This window comes from Ambystoma mexicanum, chromosome 12 (genome assembly GCF_040938575.1).
Source record: "Ambystoma mexicanum isolate Mex_15411 chromosome 12, UKY_AmexF1_1, whole genome shotgun sequence".
In the NCBI taxonomy this organism is placed as follows: Eukaryota; Metazoa; Chordata; class Amphibia; order Caudata; family Ambystomatidae; genus Ambystoma; species Ambystoma mexicanum.
The window spans coordinates 995,048,874-995,070,493 of NC_090936.1; positions in this window are offsets into that span (position 1 = coordinate 995,048,874).

The following is a 21,620-nucleotide window of genomic DNA, read 5'->3' on the forward strand; positions in this document are numbered from 1 at the left end:
AAGAGCAAGACAGGGCTCCTCCAGGACAGCAGCAGAGGTTGGTTGCCAGGCCTTCTTCAGTCGTGTCTCAGGTCTCTTTGCGGGTCTCACATCTGGATAGGATACTTGGCTCCTTCCGGTTTCTCCAGGATCTCTGAAGAATGGGTGCAGGGGTCCTCTTCTTATCCTAAAAGACAGGTAAGAGCTGAAACTCCCACTAGCCAATAGAAGGACTAGCCCATACACGCACCCCAGCAGTGGTCCAATCAGGACCACTAAAGGAAACATTTATGCATACCACTCAGACACACTGAAACCAGTTTGTGGATTGGAGTCAGACAGACCCATCCCACATCCTGCCAGCAAACACACACAGCCCTCCAGTAGCCCGCCAAAAGCTCCTGATTTTCTGGGTACTGGAAGTCCATATAAGGATTTTCCTGGCCTCTGAGGCCAGGAAGAAGGCTAAAGGACAAGGTGGCAAAAGAACAGGCGACAAATCTTGTGGCACGGCCATGTTTGACCAGTAGCCACAGTTAGTAGGCAAACGTGGTAAAGCTAAAGCGAAAAGCCCCCAAAAGTGGGGAAAAGTCCCTGCTGCCACCAGACTATCCTTTTAGCACACCTAGAGTAACCAAAAATCCTCTGAGTGTTAGTCTAGGGCAAAACACAAATGCACCCCATTGTACTGCAGTGTAAGCTGCTGTGCACAATGATAAAAAGTAACCACAAGTGATACAAAAGTAACCAAAAGTAGTAACACAGTAACACGACTAAGGGAAACAATGTTTCCCAGTACTGACAGCCTGAAGGACATATCAGTTTCCCCATAACAGATAAGCTAATGCCAGTGCAGTGAAGCTTAATGCTTAATGCTTCACTGCACTGCAGAAAGTACAGGTCAGATTTGAAAATAAAAGCAAAACGTTATAAGGTTCCATAAAGATGGAAGGAAAGGTGCAGTAAAGAGAAATCTTTCCTAACAGCCTACAGTAAGACGATTTTGTCCAGAAAAAGAGGACATTGCTCTGTACCATGTTTTGTGCTCTGTTTTCCATGGTGTCTCTGTTAATGGGTTATGTTAAGTATTTGCCTCTGGTATGCAGTAAATTGTGATCCAAGAAAAAGTCTGTTAATTCTGGAAACAGGGAGGGAAGGTCCATTGTCAATTGAACTTCAGTCTGCTCTGGTATGGAAAGAGATAATCAGCAATCGGTTGGCCACTACGGTGATAAGGTAACAAATAGGAAAAGTAACTGTAACACCTTAGCATTAAAGCCACGCACAACACTGAATCATAATAAATGAAACAAAGAAATAATACTGGTCAGAATAGAGAAGTAGAGAACAGGATCTTGAGTGAAGAAAGCTTGTATGAGGATGCCCCAGAGGTGGTCTTGTCTACATGTGCGATCCATTCACAGAAAACCAATATTATTTATTCGCTTCCTATGCTAGTACGGGAGCTGTAACAGGCTTTGTTTTTCTTCTGTATGTGTCTTTTTCCTCAACACGTCTCTGCACCCGTCTCTGGAAGCTAGACCGCTCCGTGCAATGGGTATCTTTCTGGACGCAATAAGGAAGTCCCCTCGATAGGTTTGATAATAAGTAAACCTTCCCTCAGAGAACCCTGCGCCTTTGTTTGGCAAGTACACAGGATAGAAAGGGATCAAATGAAAGGTCAAAAGGCGCATCGTCTGACTCTCTCCCAGCTAACCTTCTGCTGCCAAAGAGGAACCAAACCTAAGGAGCACCCAGCTAGCTCCAATGATGAGGTCTGGAAGAATCAAAGGGAAACAGGAAGTAAAGAAGTGGGGTGTCCATCCCAGTGGGAGTAGGGCGCCGCTAGGAAGGAAGAGGAAAGGAAAAGGAAGGATCCTAACCCAGGTGGCACAAGGGCACAACTAAAGTAAGCAAATCCACAGATTCAGTAGACACAAAAAAGAAGTCATACCACAGTTCCAAGGAAAACTTAGCAAAGTCCATGGAAAAATCCAAAGGGTAATCTTAAAGGAAAGTGAGTGTCCCCAAGGAAGAAACAAAGGATCCAAAAATAAGAAGAATGTTCCAGAGGAGGAGTCCAACACCCCACTAGACCGGAGACAACAGAGCAGGAAAGGATAATCCAAAAGACGTTCCAGGGACAGACCAGAGTTCAATAGCCAGGAAATCGACAAAGCATATAAGGACTAGACCCCAGGAATCCAGGAAGCAGGCCATGGTAAAAAGAAAGCATGGAAGCTAAGCAAACTAGAGTAAATCAGAGTAACAGCTACCTGCGGCTTCTTTGAGAAGCACCAGATCAATCATTGGAGGCTCCTATTTGGAGCCAGGTGTAGGTGGTGAGTGCCGTGCTTCCTGGTTGCATGTGACATCATGCTGCATTGTGTGCCATGCCGCACGGAACGTTGGGTGATGTGGTCTTCGGTGGACGCCTGCACCACCACAATCACCAGGTTCCCAGGCACCCAGCGTGTCCGCATCGCACCTGTGGAACACGTTGCATTCGGGACCTACTGTCAGGTCACCACTCCTTGCAACAGTAAAAGACACCAATAAGAGATCAGCTTGAACCTGCAACCCCTGGGAATCGTGGACTGCGGCTTTTTGTGGGAAAAGCAACGTCGGACACTATTACTTTGTTCTGTCAAGTCTGGGGAAGAATTGGAGTAAGGGGGTAAGTCACTGAGTTTCTAACCTATCCCTATGCTCCCATTATAAGTCCATGGGCTTATAATAAAGCTTATTTCTAACACTTTTGGCTTTGCCATAGCTTGCTTGTGCAAGACATCTGACTGTTGGGACTACTTTTGGGCATTGGTCTAACTTGAACCCTAACCCTAAAAACCCTTCACTGGACCCCAGAGACCCTACCTGCATTGTTTCCTGCATACCAGTGGACATACACCATGACGGAATGCCACGACACGAAACACGGTTACCAGAGTATCGATTTGGCCAACACTAAATAAGTTGGTGTTTAGGTTTGAACTTGGGCTATTATCCATCTCAGCCAGAACTCGATAGAAGTCTCTTACCTTGCTCCACAAAATACTTGCAGCTCCCGCACGTCCTGTTCTCACTGAGCTCAATACCCTTTTGTATAGTAGAAAGATTCCCTCTTTAGAAAAGTAGTTCTCCGGATGTTAACAATTTCCTGCTTCTTGTGAGCGATCTGTTGAAAATATGGAGAACACTCCCTAGCTAATAAGTGTTGTGGAAAATTGATTGGATTCAGACCAGGGAGGTTATTTCTTATTATGTTCTTATTAAAGAGATGTTGTCAAGTTAAAAATGATTATATACAGCTGAATCTTACATTTGTAAATTTCCCTGTCCAAAGTTAAGGATGAGATTTCTGTGTTTTAGGTTTAATTGATTGAACACTATGCAAGTGAGGGCCTGGATATATCTCTGAGGAGATGTAGGTTTTGTAATGTTAAGGATAATATTGAAACTTTAAAGCATCTTCTGGTTGTCTGTCCATGCAATAGGGAAATAAGGCAGACGCACTTTGCAAACTGTGTAAACATACAATACTGTTTTAATGCTGAACAATTCTGTAACAGGATGATGATCGGGCTGGAGGTTTCTCTTTCAATTGCAGTGATTAATGTTTAGATGAGATATTTATTACTAACTATTGAGACTATTTGTCTGGGGAAAAATATCATTTTTTATTGATTCTCAAATATTTTAAGGTATTATTGTAAAAAAAAGTTTGTATATATGTATTTACTGATGAGATGTGTAAAGGTTTTATGTAAGCCATATAAGAACAATGAGAAAATAAAAAATGTTTCTGAAATTTCTGTAACGGGAAGGAGCAGAGCTTGTGTGACTCCACTCGAACCGCTAGATAGTAATGCTACAAAGGGAGCAGCATGAGCCGGACCGACTGTGCCAGCTTTTGAGCGTGGTAGCGCTTGGCGCTGACGGATGGAGAGTGACAAGGACCTGCTTCCGCAACAAGTCATACCTTGTCTCCCCGGATGAGAATGGGTTCTAGTCAGTCTAGAGAAGTGCTGCTTCCTCCTAAAGGAAGTCCAGTCCACTTCATGTACACTCACTACTCGCCCAAAACATGTAAACTCCTGGACAAATAGCACTATTATACACAAGAAGACCCAACTAGACAGTTCCCTCAGGAAGGCACATTTGATTTACATAAAAATGATTGAGCTTCAAAAAAAGCACTCGAAGATAAAGGAGAAATGGTGCACCAGCGACAGTGGGATGGCTACCTAGACTGGTACTCCGAAACCACGAAGAGACAGTCAGAATCAAAACATGAGTGTTCAAAGACATACAGAAAAGCTGCAGGAGCTAATTAAGACACTAAAGACACAGAACGCCATTTTACAGGTGTTTAAGAATATACCCAGTCAGCCAAGGTGTACCCCCAACAAAAGAATCCCTTAAAGATATTCTTGACTCTTATAACCCCGAAATCCTGAACCTGGCACTGAATCTCTCACAGGGACAGCTGCCCATCGCTCTGCCTCTCCTCCCATGCCATGACACAGCAGTCGCAGCCTGATTTCCAGCCCCAATTCAATCCTGACACACTCCCCTCATATAACTAGGCTACCCTGATATGATCACTTACTTGCCCTTTCCACTTACTTGCCCTTTCCGATTGCCCTCTGTCCCGGACACCCTCCAGGCTCAAGTATCCAGTATCGCTGGGTCCTCATCACAGGACAACTCCCAGGAGGAGGAAACATAGTTGTTACTGGGTATGCCCGTTTGAGTGCAACTGACTCATTTAACATTGTTCAGAAATTCCCTAAGATCCGAGAGGATCCTGTCAAATTTCAGGAAGAACTGCAGGTCATCATCGACTGCTATCAACCCAAACGTGCTGATCATAACCAATTACTGAGAGCTGCTCTCCCTGCAGATACCTTTCCCTGCTCATGCAGCAAAGTAACTGGCCAGCTGAAGAACCCTCCACTGATGGATTGAAGCGTTTACTGATAGATTAGTACAATCCATTATTGAAATCTACCCCAGGAAAATGGACTTGTGGAAGATGAACACCTGTAAACAAGCCAAGATTGAAAATCCTGCAGATTACCTTGAGCTGTTGAAACAATGTTTTCATCAATATTCAGGAAATATAGATGATGCTGTTGTCACCCTTCAAGCCGTAGTATGACAGATTGTTATATGTCTGAAACCAAAAGTGGCTGAAGAGATGGTTGGGAAGGAAAGAATTTGACTGAGGTCTTGTTAGCTGGATAGCCCTTTTATGAGAAGGCAGAAAGACAGGAAGAGAGTATTAAGGCAAAGCTTCTGTTGTTACAATTCAGCAGTTGCCACCATCTCAAGGGAGAGGAGGATTCAGACCTGCAGCGGGGGTGGGGAAGAGGAAGAGAAAGAGGCCCATCATAACAGACAGATCATGAGAATAACATTGAAAGACATACTGGGAATGTGTAAAATTATCAATGTAACTATTGCAAAGAACTGGAAAGCAGAATGCCAGAACAGACCACAGCATGGGGACGAGGTGGGCAGCACACAGGCCCTGTCAGTCCATCTTTCCCACGGTCTCCTCCACCACCATCTTTGAATAACTGTTAGGCTAGCTAAGGAGTCAAAGAAATTGTTGCTACACTTATTCCGTTTAATCCTGCTGCTCGCCATGTTGTTTGTGCTGGTGGAGGTCAAAAGCTTTCATGTTTGGTTGATACTAGAGCCTCATAATCCACTCTGAAGGCTTCGGAATGTCCTCATGTTGTATATTCTAATGACATTGTTAATTATGTTGGTGTTGGGGGAATGCCGATACCCCATCCTGTGTCTCACCCTATGTCTGTCACATTGGATCCTATCTCTGAAGAACATGCTTTCTTGCTCAGCCACTGCATTCCTGCTAACCTCTGGGTTTGGATGATATACATATAATCAGTTGTTCCATCTACTGTTCACCAGATGGTATTTTCCTTGATATTCCCATTTACCGTGAGCTAGAGCTTTTGGCTGAGTTAAAGGGGGAAGCTAATTTGACTCAGAGAAACAAGACAACGGGCCTCATTACGACCATGGAGGTAGCCATGCCGCTATTTGTGGCATGGCTACCCCCATACCGGGTACTGGGTCCGGGTTCCTGAATGGGGAAATACCGGGCCATTCCGACCTTGGAGGGCCCAGTATTTCCCTTTTCAGGGAACCCGGAATCCGGTACATCCCCATTCCCATTTGAGCCCCCACAGGGCTCAATGGGAATGGGGATGATGTAAACAACGGGCCCGTTAATGACGGGTCCATTGTTTGCATCCGGGTCTGCTCACGGGACACGCGTCCTTAGCGGGTAGCGCGAATAAGGCGGTAGGGAGATAATGGGGCCGACAGCTCTACCAGCCCCGTTAACCCCCTACCACTAGGGTCGTAATGAGGCTCCACAAATTCCTCATTGAAGCAGGGATTGTTGGTCTGAGTCCCTTTCAAATTATGGTCCACACATCGCAATGATGTTGGATGCATACTGAATGCCGAACCAGTAAATTTCACCCTGAACCCGGCCAAACCCCCTGCCCTGTGCACCTCAGTAACCCATTTCCACGCAGGCTGAGGAAGACATCTGTCCTTTTAATTGACTTATTACTTGAACAAGATATTATTGTGTGCACTCATAATACCTGCAACACCCTGATTCTTCTGATGAAGAAACCAGGAAAAGAGGTCTACCGATTCATCCAAGACCCGCGTGTGGTCGATGCCGCTGTACGGCCTCCCTTCCAGAGGAGCCCCAATCCCGCTACCATCCTGTCATGCATCCCGGCCTCTGACACTTATTTTACCATTTTTGATTTGTGCGTAGCTTTTTTCTCATTACCTGTACACCCCTACAGCCAGCACTTATTTGTCTTTATGAATAGAAGCTTCCAGTGCACCTTCACTAGGCTCCCAATGTGGTACATAGAGAGCCCTATTAGGCTCTACCAAATCTTGAAAAGAGATCTTGACCTGCTTGAGTTCAAAGGAGGGTCTGTTCTGGTCCAGTATGTGGATGACCTCCTACTGGCATCACCCTACCACAGCTTGGCCCTGGACACGGTAGCTGCCGACTTGCCTGCCTATCTGTGCACTGTCACGCCCTGGGCCCTGCTAGTGGAGAAAGCTGAAGTGTCGATTCAGGTACACCCTGTTACCATTGCTGTGCCCCACTCCATGCTTGCTCTCCTATTAAAAGGAAAGATAAAAAGCTCCTCCTTTCTGCTGCCAATGTTACCCTTAGCCGATGCTCAGTTTTGAACCCTGCCTCTTTGTTGCCATACCCCACCGGGATAGATAACCCCATGATTGCTTACTTGTTGTAGAAACTGTAAGGAACTCATGGTGGCAACAGTAAAGACAGACACAAGGGATCACTGTTCAAGGGTGCTTATTGAACCTTATAATGGGTCAGATAAACGCCTAATCTAAACCTAAATCTAAGATGGCAGCAAGCTACGAGCATCAAATAATAAGGCAGTCCTATTGGCGTCTTGTCAAATAAAAAGGGGGTATACTAAAAAAATGAACAAAAGATTGCCAATCCTTACTACTAAGTTAAGAAAAGAGTGTGGGATAATGTTCACCAAAAAAAGAAAGAATTGTTCACAAAATGATAAATCAGGATGGTAGGGCTAGGTCTCCCTTCCCCACATTTTCAGCACAGGACAAGGCGAGACTTCTGAGCACAGCACACACCTGGCCCTCGAGAGCACAAGGTTCACAGTTCAGTTCAACTATATCAAAACCTTCAGAGGTTAAGTCTCTTTCCTGCAAAAGTCTCTTGCCTTGGAAGGTCTGTCAATTCAAAGTAGCAAATAAACGAACAAACAAAAAGTTCCTTTCTGTAATCTTCTATATTGAGCGATTGCTCTTCGCCCCTAGGATCTCCCTCTGCTGGGCTCGGGTCCTCTTTCAAGTCGGGCCTCCCTCAGTCAGGTTCATTCCGGCCTTTCAAATATATATCTTGCAATATTCAAATCTCCTTTTAAATATATATCTTGCAATATTCAAATGTGCTTTTAAACCGTTTCTCGCAATGAGTAACCCTCGACCGGGTTCACTCTTGTGGTCACAATGCTCGTGGGTGTCTTCACCCCTAGGACCTCCGTCCACCGGGTTTGGATCCTCCTTGTAAAAATGGGTCTCCCTCTGTCAGGTTCACTTCGGCCTTTCTTTAACACAGTTCATGTATTTCTAACACAGTTCATTCATGCATTGCTCAGCTTTTCAGAAAGCTGGGTTTTCCTTCTCCTAGCTTTCTTTCAGCATTCCTTTGTCGGGTTCACACTTGCCTTTCTCCACGGTTCAGAACCTTGTCGGAAAGCGGGGTTCCCTTCCCCTCGCTTTCTCTCAGAAATTGGTCAGAGAATTTCGATTGTACAAGGGATTTCATGTGACCCTTGTAGGACCACTCTGATGCTTCACGTTCCCCTTTGCTGGGACCTTCTGGTTTTCCCAGTTTCAACAATCAAAACAAAAAGGGCCAGCGATAGTCCTTCGAATGAACACTCCTACGACACATGATCACTCTGCAGATGGCCTGTCTCTGGGCATTCTTAACAGTTCAAACATACATACAAGTTCTTTCTTCTTGCGTTCAAAATATTGCTACTCGCAACCTTGTGCTCAGCACAGTTCGGTTTGCTATCAGTTTCCTCCGACTCACCCCCTGTGCTGAACCCATTGGCTTCTCTGATCTCTGGAGTCAAGGTTAGTACCACGGTAGCCAGCTTGCCTCCCCACCTGCTTTATCACTGCGGCAGGCCCCTGTGCACCGTTGACTGCTGCTCCACACGCCAGCTGTAACTCCCGGTCTTATGATATCCCTTTTGGAGGCTTTGTTGGTCTGAGTTTAAAAGGGCAAGGGCAGTTCCTCCTTCATCTTCCTTCCAAGTCTCACCGCCTTTCTCCTCCGCTTGAACTGCCAGTTTGGTGTAGCTGTCTCCTCATGCGTTCGGCCTTGCTCGAAGTGTGCTTTCGGGCTCAGCCTTTTATCGCTGTGGGGAAGGTTAAGTTCCGTCAGGTGTGCCTGGTTATTGTCAAATGCTTGACTCTGTCTGACCCGTGTGTTGGGATATGGCAGGTAAACAGCTCTGATGTTAGTCCGTTGTCTGTTACCATGTAAGAGAGTGTTCATGTTGGGAAAGGGGGGGTAGTGTTTCTAAATTTCCTACAGGGTAGGAAAGGGGAAAGGTGTTACAAGGAAGGGGATACTGTGTCTCAACCCTCGGTGTCCCACTTCCATTCCCGAAGACTCCTCGCCCAGGTGATCCTCCCCAACTGGGCCACCCCCAAGAACTGGATCCAATAGCGATGGCCGTGTCCTGGCCACCTGGATGATAGAGCTCTGGGGACTAATGGGTGAGACACCTTCAGATTTCTCACATACCCTTCCCCTATGTGAGGCGGATATGCCTGTTCTTTGTCCGGGCCTCCCGTTGTAAAGACCAGGAAGAGAACAGGGATGAGAGATGTCCCAGAACTCTCGCATATTCCACTGATTAGCTTTGGCTTGTGTAGGTAGAGGTGGAGTGGTTTTATCGTTCTCTCTACAATACCCTGTGAATTGAGGTTGAGGTCTATTTTGGGAGTCATAGGTTAAGAGATTTCCCAGTCCCATATTGTAGAGTTTTGGGAGTAGTAGTTTCCCTGCCAAGAATTCTGTGGTAGAAAATCTCCATATGGAGGTGGAGTTTCGTGTAAAAGAGTAGGCAATGTGGGGACATCTATTCCCAGGATAACTTCTTCGGGGAGTCCCTGAATTATAGCTGATGGTACTTCACAGGATTTGCCCCAGATTTAAATGTGTACAGGTATTTTAGGACACACTTCATTTTCTCCATGTGCACATGTAACACTCACTAGGGCTGCGTTATCTAGATCCTTTGTTGAAATCAAATTGGCCCGTATAGCAGTTTGCTTATGACCCGAGTCAATTAGCGCCTGTACTTGCCTCCCGTTTACCCAGGCTTTTTCCTAGGTAAACTCGGTAGGAGTTTGACATAAACAGATGCTAAATGTCTCTAGCTCTTCCTCGGGTTCTTCCCACCCTTCGCCCTTTAAAGAACCAATTTCCATAGGTTCATCCCTCGTATTCTTTTGACAGTACCTAGCTAAGTGTCCTGTTTCTTTACATGAAGAACAGATTGGAGGAGGTGGTCTTCCCCCTTTTACTTCCTCCATTCTACTTTCATCTTTGGTCTTGGGTCCGTCATCCTGAATTCTAATCCCTCTCATGTCAAGCCTTCCTTACTTCGTTACGATCCCCCTGGTTTATCTACTCCCTGAGGTCGAGGTCGGTGGCTAGGTTAAGGATCCTTCCAATCCTCTCAACGATTGGCCGAGTGGAAATGTTTAGTTGCATCTGAATCGATCTTTGCAGTTTCAATGGCTATGGCTAGGGTATGTCGATTTAGCAGTAGAACAGCTTTCTGCAAAAAGGGGGTAAGGAGTTAGTGAATTGTTCCAGGGTGATGATCTCTATCAGTTCTCCCAAGGATGTGTCACTAATCCACAGGGCCACAGGGTTTTGGACAGGTTCACCCATTTCCAAGGGGGTTTCTCCTGGGTATAGTCTAATGGCCCTTAGTTTCAGCCGATAGAAATTTCAGGTTTGCGCCACTCCTTTTGATAGCCCTTCTTTGATAGATCGAAAGGTGGCTCCCTGTGCAAGAATAAGTTGCTGATAGGAAGTTTGTAATTCACCTTTCAATAGAGGGGCTAAATAGCATCTTTTAATGTTTTCTTCCCACCCTAGTTGGTCAGTTAGGCGTTGGAAGTTTAAGCACAACATTCGTAAATCTTTGCCTTCGAGATAGGATTGAAGCACCCCTTGCGGTAATAAGGGTCTTGCTTACAGTTCAATAAGCTTATGTAAGTTTTCTTGAAGTATTATCTCGTCCTGCATTTGATGGGCCGCTAACTGGGCAATGACATTGGCTAGGTCGGCCATTTCTTCTGGGAGTGTAAGGGTCCCTTCTGTAGATGGTTCTGAATCAGAAAGGAAGCAACTTTTGACTCTGTCTGATAAGGTCTCGAAATTGCGTGAGCTTTTTGACTCTGAGTCAGTTGAAGTAGTGGGCTGCAGTAAATTAATCCCTAATCCTGATGGTCCCGCAACAGATAATGAGGGTGTACCAAAAAAAAAAGGTTCGGAAAGGGGGGTCGAGATTCAGAGCACTAGGTCTGATGAAGGAAAAGATGGGCCGAATTTTGAGGATTATCCGGTCCCACGGTTTTATGTTGTAATGAGAGAGAGGAAGTGTGTCTAGCAGTACTTGAGCTTTAAAGAACAGATCCTGTTGACCAGGTGGGACATGCAATTGAGAGAACAATACCTCTTTTAGTGTGGATACACGGTCAGAATCAAGGAGGTCAACTATTTTATTTTCCCCTTCTGGTGGTACCAGAATTATTCGTATGGGTTTCAATTTTTATCAGTTGAATCATATCCCATTCCTGACACCATATGTAAGGAACTTGTGGTGGTAACAGTAAAGACAGACACAAGTGATCACAGTTCAAGGGTGTTTATTGAACCTTATAATGATTGAGATAAACGCCTAATTTAAACCTAAATCTAAGATGGGAGCAAGCTATGACCATCAAATAATAATAAGGCAGTCCTAGTGGTGTCTTGTCAAATAAAGATGGCGATACTAAAAAAAACTATTGCCAATCCTTACTACTAAGTTACAAAAAGAGTGTGGGATAATGTTCACCAAAAAGAGAAAGAACTGGTCAGAAAATGATAAGTCAGGATGGTAGGGCTGGGTCTTCCTTCCCCACGTTTTCAGCACAGGACAAGGCGTGACTTCCGAGGACAGCACACTTGCGGGCCTCGACAGCATGAGGTTCACAGTTCAGTTCAACTATATCAAAACCTTCAGAGGTTAAGTCTCTTTCCTGCAAAAGTCTCTTGCCTTGGAAGGTTTGTCAATTCAAAGTAGTAAATAAACGAACAAACAAAAAGTTCCTTTCTGTAATCTTCTATATTGAGCGATTACTCTTCGCCCCTAGGATCTCCCTCTGCCGGGCTCGGGACCTCTTTCAAGTCGGGCCTCCCTCAGTCAGGTTCATTCCGGCCTTTCAAATATATATCTTGCAATATTCAAATGTCCTTTTCAATATATATCTTGCAATATTTAAATGTCCTTTTAAACAGTTTCCCTCTATGAATAACCCTCGACGGAGTTCGCTCTTGTGGTCATAATGCTCATGGGTGTCTTCACCCCTAGGACCTCCCTCCACCAGGAGGTTTGCATACTCCTTGTAAAAATGGAGCTCCCTCCGTCGGGTTCACTACCGCCTTTCTTTTTTTTGGTACGTCTTTATTTATATTGTCAATGCATTAACATCAATAGTCAATGATTCAATACATCAGTTTGCTCTTACATTAATCGGTGAAACATATAGTCCATTCCTCTCAGGTTCCGAGAGCATCTGAAGCAGTGTCCTCAGTCGATGCATTGAATTTTGTCCTTTGATACTAGCAAACCATGAGCCCCACAGTGGGCCACTAATTATTAGCAACATAATCAAATAATATACCCCCTATCCCTCCCACCACCCCTTCTGACATAACAGGTTAGTAGGCATGACTCAAATCTATTATTCAATCTGACGGGCACATATTCCTTTGTCTATGTTATGTGGGGCGGAATACTCTGGAATCAAATTAAATCCAAGTTTCTGAGCATTTGAGGTTTGTGAAAATGATTTTACCTTTCTTGGACATACTCATGGAAAGGAAGCCTGGTCCTCAAGAATTTTGGGTAGGTCTCGGTTCTAAGAGTGCACTCCTTCTCCATTGCCAACACCCCCCAGATCTTGACCCACCAACATGCTACCTCCGGGCCTTCAGGCATTCTCCAATTTTGCGCCAAGGGTCATGCAAGCTGCTGTTAACAAGTGTTTAATAAGTGCTGCAGTACCTCCTGTTGTTGCATATACCCCTTCCACTTCTGGCCCCCAGAAGTATTACTACTGGTGAATCAGGTAGCTGCGCCCCTGTGATCTTTTTAATATGGGCCAGGATTTCTTTCCAAAATATTTTGGCTTTGGGACATGTCCACCTCATGTGTCTCAGGATTCCTATTTCCCTGCATTGCCTCCAACACTGGGGTGGATGATTTCTATTCATCGCATGCAGCCTTTGGGGGGGTTAAATACCATGTGTGGCAGATCTTATAGGCCGATTCTTTTATTGCTGTACATTTGGACGCTTTCTGAGCCCTCCTCCAAATCTGCCCCCATTCCTCTTCCGAAATATCCACCCCTAGCTCCATGCCCCATTTGGTCATGTATGGTAGGTCGTCTGTGTACTGTGTTCTTTTTAGTAGCTAGTATATCCTCGAGATTCCTTTTGTGATTACCCCTTCGCGCATAGTTAGTTCTAAGCCTATCAGTGTACGTGTGCCTGCTTTCTTCACTTCCCTCTTGGAGATCCAGTGTCTAATCTGGATGTGTCTGTACCTCTCTCCTTCCCCTATGTGGAATTTGTGCTTCCATTCTTCGAAAAGGAGTGGATTGCCATCCTGGTAGAAGTCTTCTAACTTCAGGGTATCGCGTCCCTTCCATCCATCCCAATAGGCTGCCTTTATACCGGGGATGAAGTCTGCGCTGTGACACATCGGGCTGTGCAGGCTCAATCCTGCAGTGACTTTCCCCCTTTTCAGTGCTAGGTCCCATTTTTGTAGTGAGTCCATGGTTGCCTTAAGTAATTGACCCCCGCTGCTCTGTTCCGGTTGCGTAAGGATCGTAGCGCAGCTGAAGGGATAGTGGTTTCTTCTTGTTCTATCTTACTCCACCCTTTATGCACATCTAGATTCAGCCACGTTAACATGGGTGTGATTTGGGCTGCTAAAATGTACCTTTTCACATCAGGGGCCCCCAATACTCCTGTTCATAGTGGCCGGAGGAGAACTAGTCTCTGTATTCGGGGGTTTCTTTTTGTGCCAGATAAAATTTCTAATCTCCTCTAGCAGGTTTTTAATCATTTTGGCCGGTATGTTTAAAGGGAGTGAGCTAGTGGTATATAGCAGCCATGGAATAATTATCTTTTTAACCGTGGCTATCCTAGCAAACCACAAGAGTTCAATAGAGGGGGAATATTTGCCCTATATAATGTCTCATAACTTTTGGTTAGCTTTATCCCTAAAACATGTCCATGTGATCAGCTATCTCTGCTCGGCATCTTGGGCAGGTATGTGTCCGGTTCTGGGTGAACTTGGTAAGTTTATAGGGGATGTAGTATAGTCTATTCAGTAGTCTGTATTGCATGCAGCAGAACCTAAAATTAAGGGAGTCCCTAAGTGTGTGAGAGCACAGTTTTTTCCACATGTCATCCGAGATCTCAAGGTCAAGTTCATCAGCCCATTTATTATGTGCTTTAGGGGGTTGATCTGGGGATTTTGCTAGTAGCATCTTATTTAGAGAGGAGACCACCCCACGGGCACCACTTGAGTTAGCTATGTAATGTATTTCGGGTTTATCGGGGGGTTCGTCCGGATAGCACGACCACATAGCACGGACAGCAGCATGGAGTCTGTAATATTGCAACATTTTCAGTGCTGATCCAGAGTGTCCAGGATGCCATATTTGTGAGGTAATGAACTTCCCCTCTGGGAACAGATCAGTCAGCGCTTGGTACCCCAGCGTTTGCCAGTGCTGGGAGAGGAGTCTGTCGTGCATGGGTTCGAGGCCAGGGAATCCCCAGATGGGAAGCCATTTGTAGTAATGGCGCAGTTCTGACATTGGGCGTAGGATTCGATTCCATGCTAGCAGTGTAGTCACAATGGGTTCAAATGTAGAGTCATCCTTGTAGGTGCGATGGAGCAACATAATGTTCACTTCGGCCACTGCAAGTCTTTCAGTTTATGGGGTGGAGCAGCTGAATTTGAGTATCAGTGTGTGGCATATTGAGCTTGTGCAGCAACCCAATCTGGTATTAGATTGGGGCGGTGAAGCCCCCATCCCTCATATGGTAGAGTCATGTGTACCCACTATTTGCGGGCTGCGCCAGCATGCCATAGAAACTCTGCGCACGCTTTATGTAATCTAATTTATGGTTGGGTTCCTGATGTATAGCAACACGTCATCCGCGTATAGCGATATTATCTCAGGGGTATCTTTCAGGCGTATTCCCCTGCGGGCATGTCACCTCTCTGATATAGTCTGCCATTGGTTCAATGACCAGTGCCAAAAGGATGGGGGTGAACTGGCAAACCTGGTGGTTGCCCCTGAGTAGTGCAAAGGATGTTGAGGTTAGGGAGTTGACCAGGACTCTTGCTGTGGGGCATGTGTACAATAGTTTGATATACTTAATCATATTCGGACACACACCCATGTTCCCCAGGACTTCCCACATATACTGCCATGGGACCATGTCAAAGGCCATTTGGGCATCCAGCGTGACCGCCACAGCCTCTGCATTTTGATCGATCCTGGACATCTTGTTAAGAGCTGTCGATCACCCAGGAACAAAGCCACCTTGGTCCTCATGCACCAGATGCAGCATGATCGGCAGAAATCTGTTCGCTATTGTTTTGGCGAATATCTTTGTGTCTATATTAATGATCGACAGGAGCCTGTAGGATCCACATTAGTTGCTAGGCTTGCTTTTAGAAGGACAGTTATGATTGTTTCTCGTAGAGAGGGAGGGAGAGTAGATTCGCAAAGTGATTCCGCACAAGCTTCCAGCAGTTTTGGCACAAGGAGCGCTATGTGCTCCTGATAGAATTCTGAAGTGAGTTCATCCGGCCTGGTGGCCTTTCCCTTCGGTAGATCAATTATGGCCCTGACTATTTCATCCAGTGTGACCGGGGTATCGAGCTGACCCCTGTTCGATTGGGCAATGTACGTCATAGGGATATGATCAAGTAGCTCACGTATGTCGTATATATTGTGTGATTGGTGTGGTGTGTACAAGTCAGTGTAGAACTTGGAGAAGACCTTGAGTATCTGCTGGTCCGTCCATTGCAAGGTGCCCTGTGCATCCCTGATACATTTAATCTGGGACTGATCCCCCTCCGCCCAGACCAATTTAGCCAGTGTTCTACCCGGTCTTTCGCCTTCCTTGCTGCCCCTGGGCGAGTGAAGTAGCGTATTTCTCGCATGGCGTGGGACTCAAACACCTCCAGTTCCTCCCTTATCTGCGCTATTTTGGTAGGGGTAGCTGTCATTGCACATTCTTGTTCCAGGTCTTTAAGTTTGGCCTCAGAGCTGCAAAGGTCATTTCTGATTACTTTTAGGATTCCCGCCTCCCTTGAGATAGACATGCCCCTAATGCACACCTTAAAGGCCTAACAGCGCACCCCCGCTGTCGTGTTGTGTTGTGTATTGCATTCAAAAAAGGTCTCAATATCAGGGCGGATCTCAGTTTTGAATACTATATCCAATAGAGCTGCTGACTTAAAGCGCCAAGCAGTGCGGGCGGGCAGAGATGATCCCAGCACCAGGAACAATATCACTGGGGCATGGTCCGACAATGTGCAAGTAAGTATCTGAGCATTTTCGACTTTGCCAATTAGTTCGCCTGATGTTAAAAACAGGTCGATCCTAAACGAGCTATCATGCACCGACGAATAATACGTGTACTCCCGCCCTCTGGAATTAAGGGCCCTCCAAGTGTCCTGTAAGCCAAGTGATGTCATGTGCAAATGTAATCTTTGAGCCGCTCGTGACAAGGTCCTAGGCGCAGCTCCTGTTCTATCAAGATCATTATCCAATATCAAGTTCATGCCCCCCCCTGTATGATCTGCACCCCCAACAGATCCCATGAGTATAGAAGCTACAGTGTCAAAGAACTGCGGGGTATCCACATTGAGTCCATATGTATTCACAACCAAGTACGCCCGTTCACTATTGTACAATGCAGGATAATGTATCTGCCCTCAGAGTCTATATAGCTCTTTTTCAGCATAAATGTAACCGACTTAATGAATTAGCGTCAGCAATCCCCTAGCCTGTGTGGAATACGTTGTGTGGAATCTGTTCGATCCCCAGGAGGGTGCTAGGCCTGTCGCTAGGCGACTCAAGGCATGGGTTTCCTGCAGAAGGAGTATTTTCACTCCATGTCTCTGGGCATATGCAATGATTCTACAGGCCTTTGAGAAATTACCTATCCCATGAACATTCCATGACATTAGTTGTATAGCCATATCATCTTTTCAGGGGACATCCCAGCTATCACGCCTCTGTGTATAAGGTATTGTGTCAGCAGTATCACCATATTGCTCACCTGATATGTACAATGCTGCCATTTTTGCATAACGTTCCCCAACATGTCCACCCCCCTCACACACTGCACCTACCCCACAAACAGTGCAAACCCCCCCTCCCTTAGTACAATTACTGGTGAGCCGCCCCCAACTTGGCCCACCCATGTCACGGGCCCAACAGGAGCTTGTGTACAATAGAACCTCCAATACAACCATTGCAGCCACAGTGGGGTGCGTTGCAGCCACACAACCAACACCTTAGGAACCCTGGTGAAGCACCACATATTGTTATATATAATGGGCGGTTAATATTTTCTCATTACACTATCAACTCATGACAAGCAGGATAGTAGAACTCAGAAGCAAAACAATGAAGCAGAGTGCAATCCCTGTTCAGTCATTATCCATCATGTTGTCGGCAGGGTTGTTCAGTGGGATTTGTGCCTCAATAAATTTAACTGCTTCATCCGGGACGGTGAAGAAGTAAAGCTTCCCTCTGAAAGTAAACTTGAGACGTGCTGGGAATAACATGGCATATTGGATGTTTCGTTCCCTGAGCATTTTCTCTACGCCTAGAAATTGTCATCTCTCCTGTTGCACCCCGGTGGAGAAGTCAGGGAAGATTTTGATGGTCTGGAAGTCCAGCCGTAATTCCTTCTGCTCTCGGTCCAGGCGGAGCATGTGGTCCCTGTCTCGGAAGCTCAAGATCTTTGTGACGATGGGCCTCAGAAAGTCTCCAGGTTTGGGGTGCGGGGCCAGGGCACGATGGGCTCACTCGACAGCGAAGAAGGGGGACAGGTCGGGATTGCAAAGTAGGTCCTTAAGTAAGTTTTCGATGGCTAGTTCCATTTTCCCAGTGAGGGCGTTCTCGGGCACTCCGATAATTGGAATATTATTTCTGCGTGATCGAGATTCCATTTTGTCTTGACTAATTTCATGTCACGGGTGAGAGAAGCTACAGTGCTCTGAAGTGCTTGTATTCCATCTTAATTTGCCCTGATCGTGGTATAGGCTTCAGTGATCCAGGTGCCTGCGTGATCTAGCTGCGTTTTGAGTGATGCCACATTTACATTGATATCGTCTAACTTTTCATTGAAGGACGCAAAATTCTTAGCCATGGATTCCATCATGCTGGTTAAGTCAGGGATAGGTGCCACTACGGGTATTGCGGTGTCGCTTTGGCATGACGTAGATTGCTCCTGCTCAGGCCTGGGCGCTGCCTTGGTAAATTTGTCCATAGTGCCGATGTTTTTTGCAGCTCGAGACCTATTAGACATCCTCTGAGTGAGTGGCAGTCCCCGCAGCTCTGCTGCTCAGAGTTTAATTCCGGCTGACTCAAGTGACCGTGACACCAGTGCTGTCTGGGTGTTGACTGTGTATGATTGAAGGCCACTAGGTGTGGTTCAGCAGGCCACCACGGATGGCGCCTCGTGTCGAGGGCGTGTGCATGTCAAGCATGTGGAAGGATTTAAATTGCCACTCTGGAGTGTGGGGGGCTGCAGTGAGGAAAGGAAATTTCTGAGCGCATCCGCTGGATCCCCTTAACGATCCGCACCTAGGGGTACCAGTATGAAGACTGTGTATGCCGCCAGGCGCTGGATTTCCCTTCAGTACAGCAAATGTATTCCATTACCGAGAGCAGCCAGGCATCCACACCAAGGCCCCAAGGGGTTGGTGGGATCCGGAATAGCAGAGGCTCCTTAGGGTAAGTTGTGAGTTGCTTAAGAAGATCAGGGGCACCAGCGTGCACAGAGAGCTGGCGGGGGTCGGCGGACCACGTCACCCGAGGCACGGAGCGACTCCCGTTTCGTGGGGACAGGCGCCTGGACCCACCAGCGTGTGCAGAGAGCTGCAGAGCGGCAAGCAGTAGGAGAGATGAGGTATTGCCGCTATACCCCTGCAGTAGAGGCCGCCCTACTTGGGTGTTAGCAGGGGGGCAACACCGGGGTAATAAGGATGGCTAGCAGTCTAGTCAGAGGCTCCCTTCCTATGCAGATCATGGAGCAGATGGGTGAAGGGTCATTAGGGGGTCTTTTCAAGCGCAAGAGGGAGCACACAGTCCGGCTAATGGTACAGGGAGGCACAGAGTCGTGAGTAGCAGACTCTGTTAACAGTTCCAGTGGTCGCAGTTGTGGAAAAGCTTTTGGCCAGGCTCCCCAAGCACTCCAGCACTTACTTGGATTAGGTGGAGCAAAGGATGTGCACAGGGTCGGTGACAAGGTCCACTGCTGCAGGATGAATTGGTGCAGGTGGAGACTGGTGGGTAATCAGGAAATCCAGCCTCACTAATGATCTTCCCTGCATGTAGCAGGTGTGGAGAGTAGCTGAATCTGGCGGTTGTCAGGCATCGAGGCTGGTGGGACCCACATCATGCTCGTGGCCCATGAGTCATGCAGTGGTGCAATGCGCCGTCTCCGAACAACATGGGAGTCTGTGGGATCTCAGCTGGAGTGGGTGTTGGGCCACCACCCGTCCACAGATCAAAGGGGCCCAGAGCGTGCGCCCATCACAGGGCCCGCCCCCTGTCCCTCAGACAGAAGATGGATGTTTAATTTCCCTGCGTCGGCCCAGGGGGGAGGGGAGGGAGGTCAGGAGGGCAGGGAGTTCAGGAGGCACAGTAGATGGCGCGCGGGGCGCCAGGGCAGCAGTTTGTGACACCGTAGTGTGCAGGGGGCCAAAACCCAGTGCTGGGCTCGGCGATCAGACTGGAATTCAAGCCGGTGGTACACCCTAGTTTCGGCTGGTTATAGCAGCGTTTTGAAGTTAGAAGACTCTGCAGAACCGCCACCTCGTTAAGTCTTGTTGGTGCGTGGTGCGGAGCCAAAAGCTAGGCAGCCATTTCCCAGGCTGCTCAATAGCGCCCTCATCCACTACTTCTTTTTAACCCTCTTCCCGGTGTTCCTGCTTCCCCCTTTCTATCCAATCTGTGGACTCTAACCCTCTTTCCCCTACGGGGTACGGAGGTCTGTGCACTATAATAGTGGGGGCGCCAAGACCCCAAGTGGAGGCAGGAGCTCATGCTGTCCCTGCGCAAGACCAGCGGACTGTGACAGAAGCACGAGCCACGTATATTCAGGCGAAGCTCTAAGCATGGAGGAGATATTGAGAAGGCTACGGGATCTGAATACCAAGCTCAGAGCCATCAGACAGGATTATGCAATATTGGCCAATCAGATGCAGACTCTCACTGGCCAAGCGACAGCGCAAGTCACGCCCTTACGCTCGCAGAGGCCTGCTACTCTGCCCCCAGTCCAGGTGCAGGTAATCACAGAACCACCAATCCCACTGGCATCCCCAGAACACTACCATGGGGACCCTCAAAAAAATAACATGTTTATCATGCAGTGTCAACTGCATTTCCTTACAAGACCAGCAGCCTTCCACACTACACAAGCGCAGACAGTGTTGGTGATCTCATACTTGGGTGGGGATGCCGCAGCCTGAGCCACACCACTGGTGCAAAAAGACGGCACTGTCCTTTACAGTTGGGACTTGTTTCTAGAAGAATTTGGTAAGATCTTCTTTGTAGGAGTTCTTCACTGCATGTCTGCAGCTCGCCGCGGAGCTCAGGGGTGTCTAAATTACCCTGTTTGTTCTCCCCCTCCCGGATGATATCCTCCAATTCCTGTATGGACCTCCGGAAGGCTTTCAGTACCCTGCTTTCTTTGGAAATACAGCATCCCCTTAAGTAGACTTTAAAGGCTTCCCATATTATGCCTTGATCAGGAACTGACCCTCCATTGGCCTGGAAACAAGTCAGAATGTCCTGACCAATTTCAGATCGGAATGCCACGTCTTCTACGGTGGTGGCTCTAAATCACCATTGGAGCTGGCCTGGGGGGTTTGTAAGGGTTGCAGTGCGAACTAGGACAGGTGAATCGTCGGACAGAGTCTGAGGGGGGATAGATACCTCTGTTGTTTTCCAGAGAACGGGGGTGGTGGCCATTATTTAATGAATCCTAGATGAGCTACTGTGCACCCCAGAGAAGAACGTGTACTCCCTGGTATCTGTGTGCTCGGAGCGCCATAAGTCATGTAGGTCATGGTACTGGGAAATGGAGGGAGGGTCGTTTGTAGAGTTGCAGATCTATCCAGCTCTAGCGTAATGGCCAGGTTAAAATCATCGGCCCATACAATCTCATAGCCAGGGAACTTGTGTATGTGTTTAGCGCATTGATGAAAGAACTCTGGGGAGTCCGTGTTGGGTGCGTATATTGTTATAAGTAGGAGTTTAGTGGCAAGCATTTGCCCTGCGAGTATTATGTACCGACGACCCTCCTCGTCTCTAATCTGCTTGTGCAGTCTATATTGTAGGTTTAAATGGATGTAGGTGGATACACCTCTGGAGTGTGATGTATAGGATGATTCATACCTATCGATGCCCCACCCCGCTAGTCTAGGGAGGGTGGTTCCTCG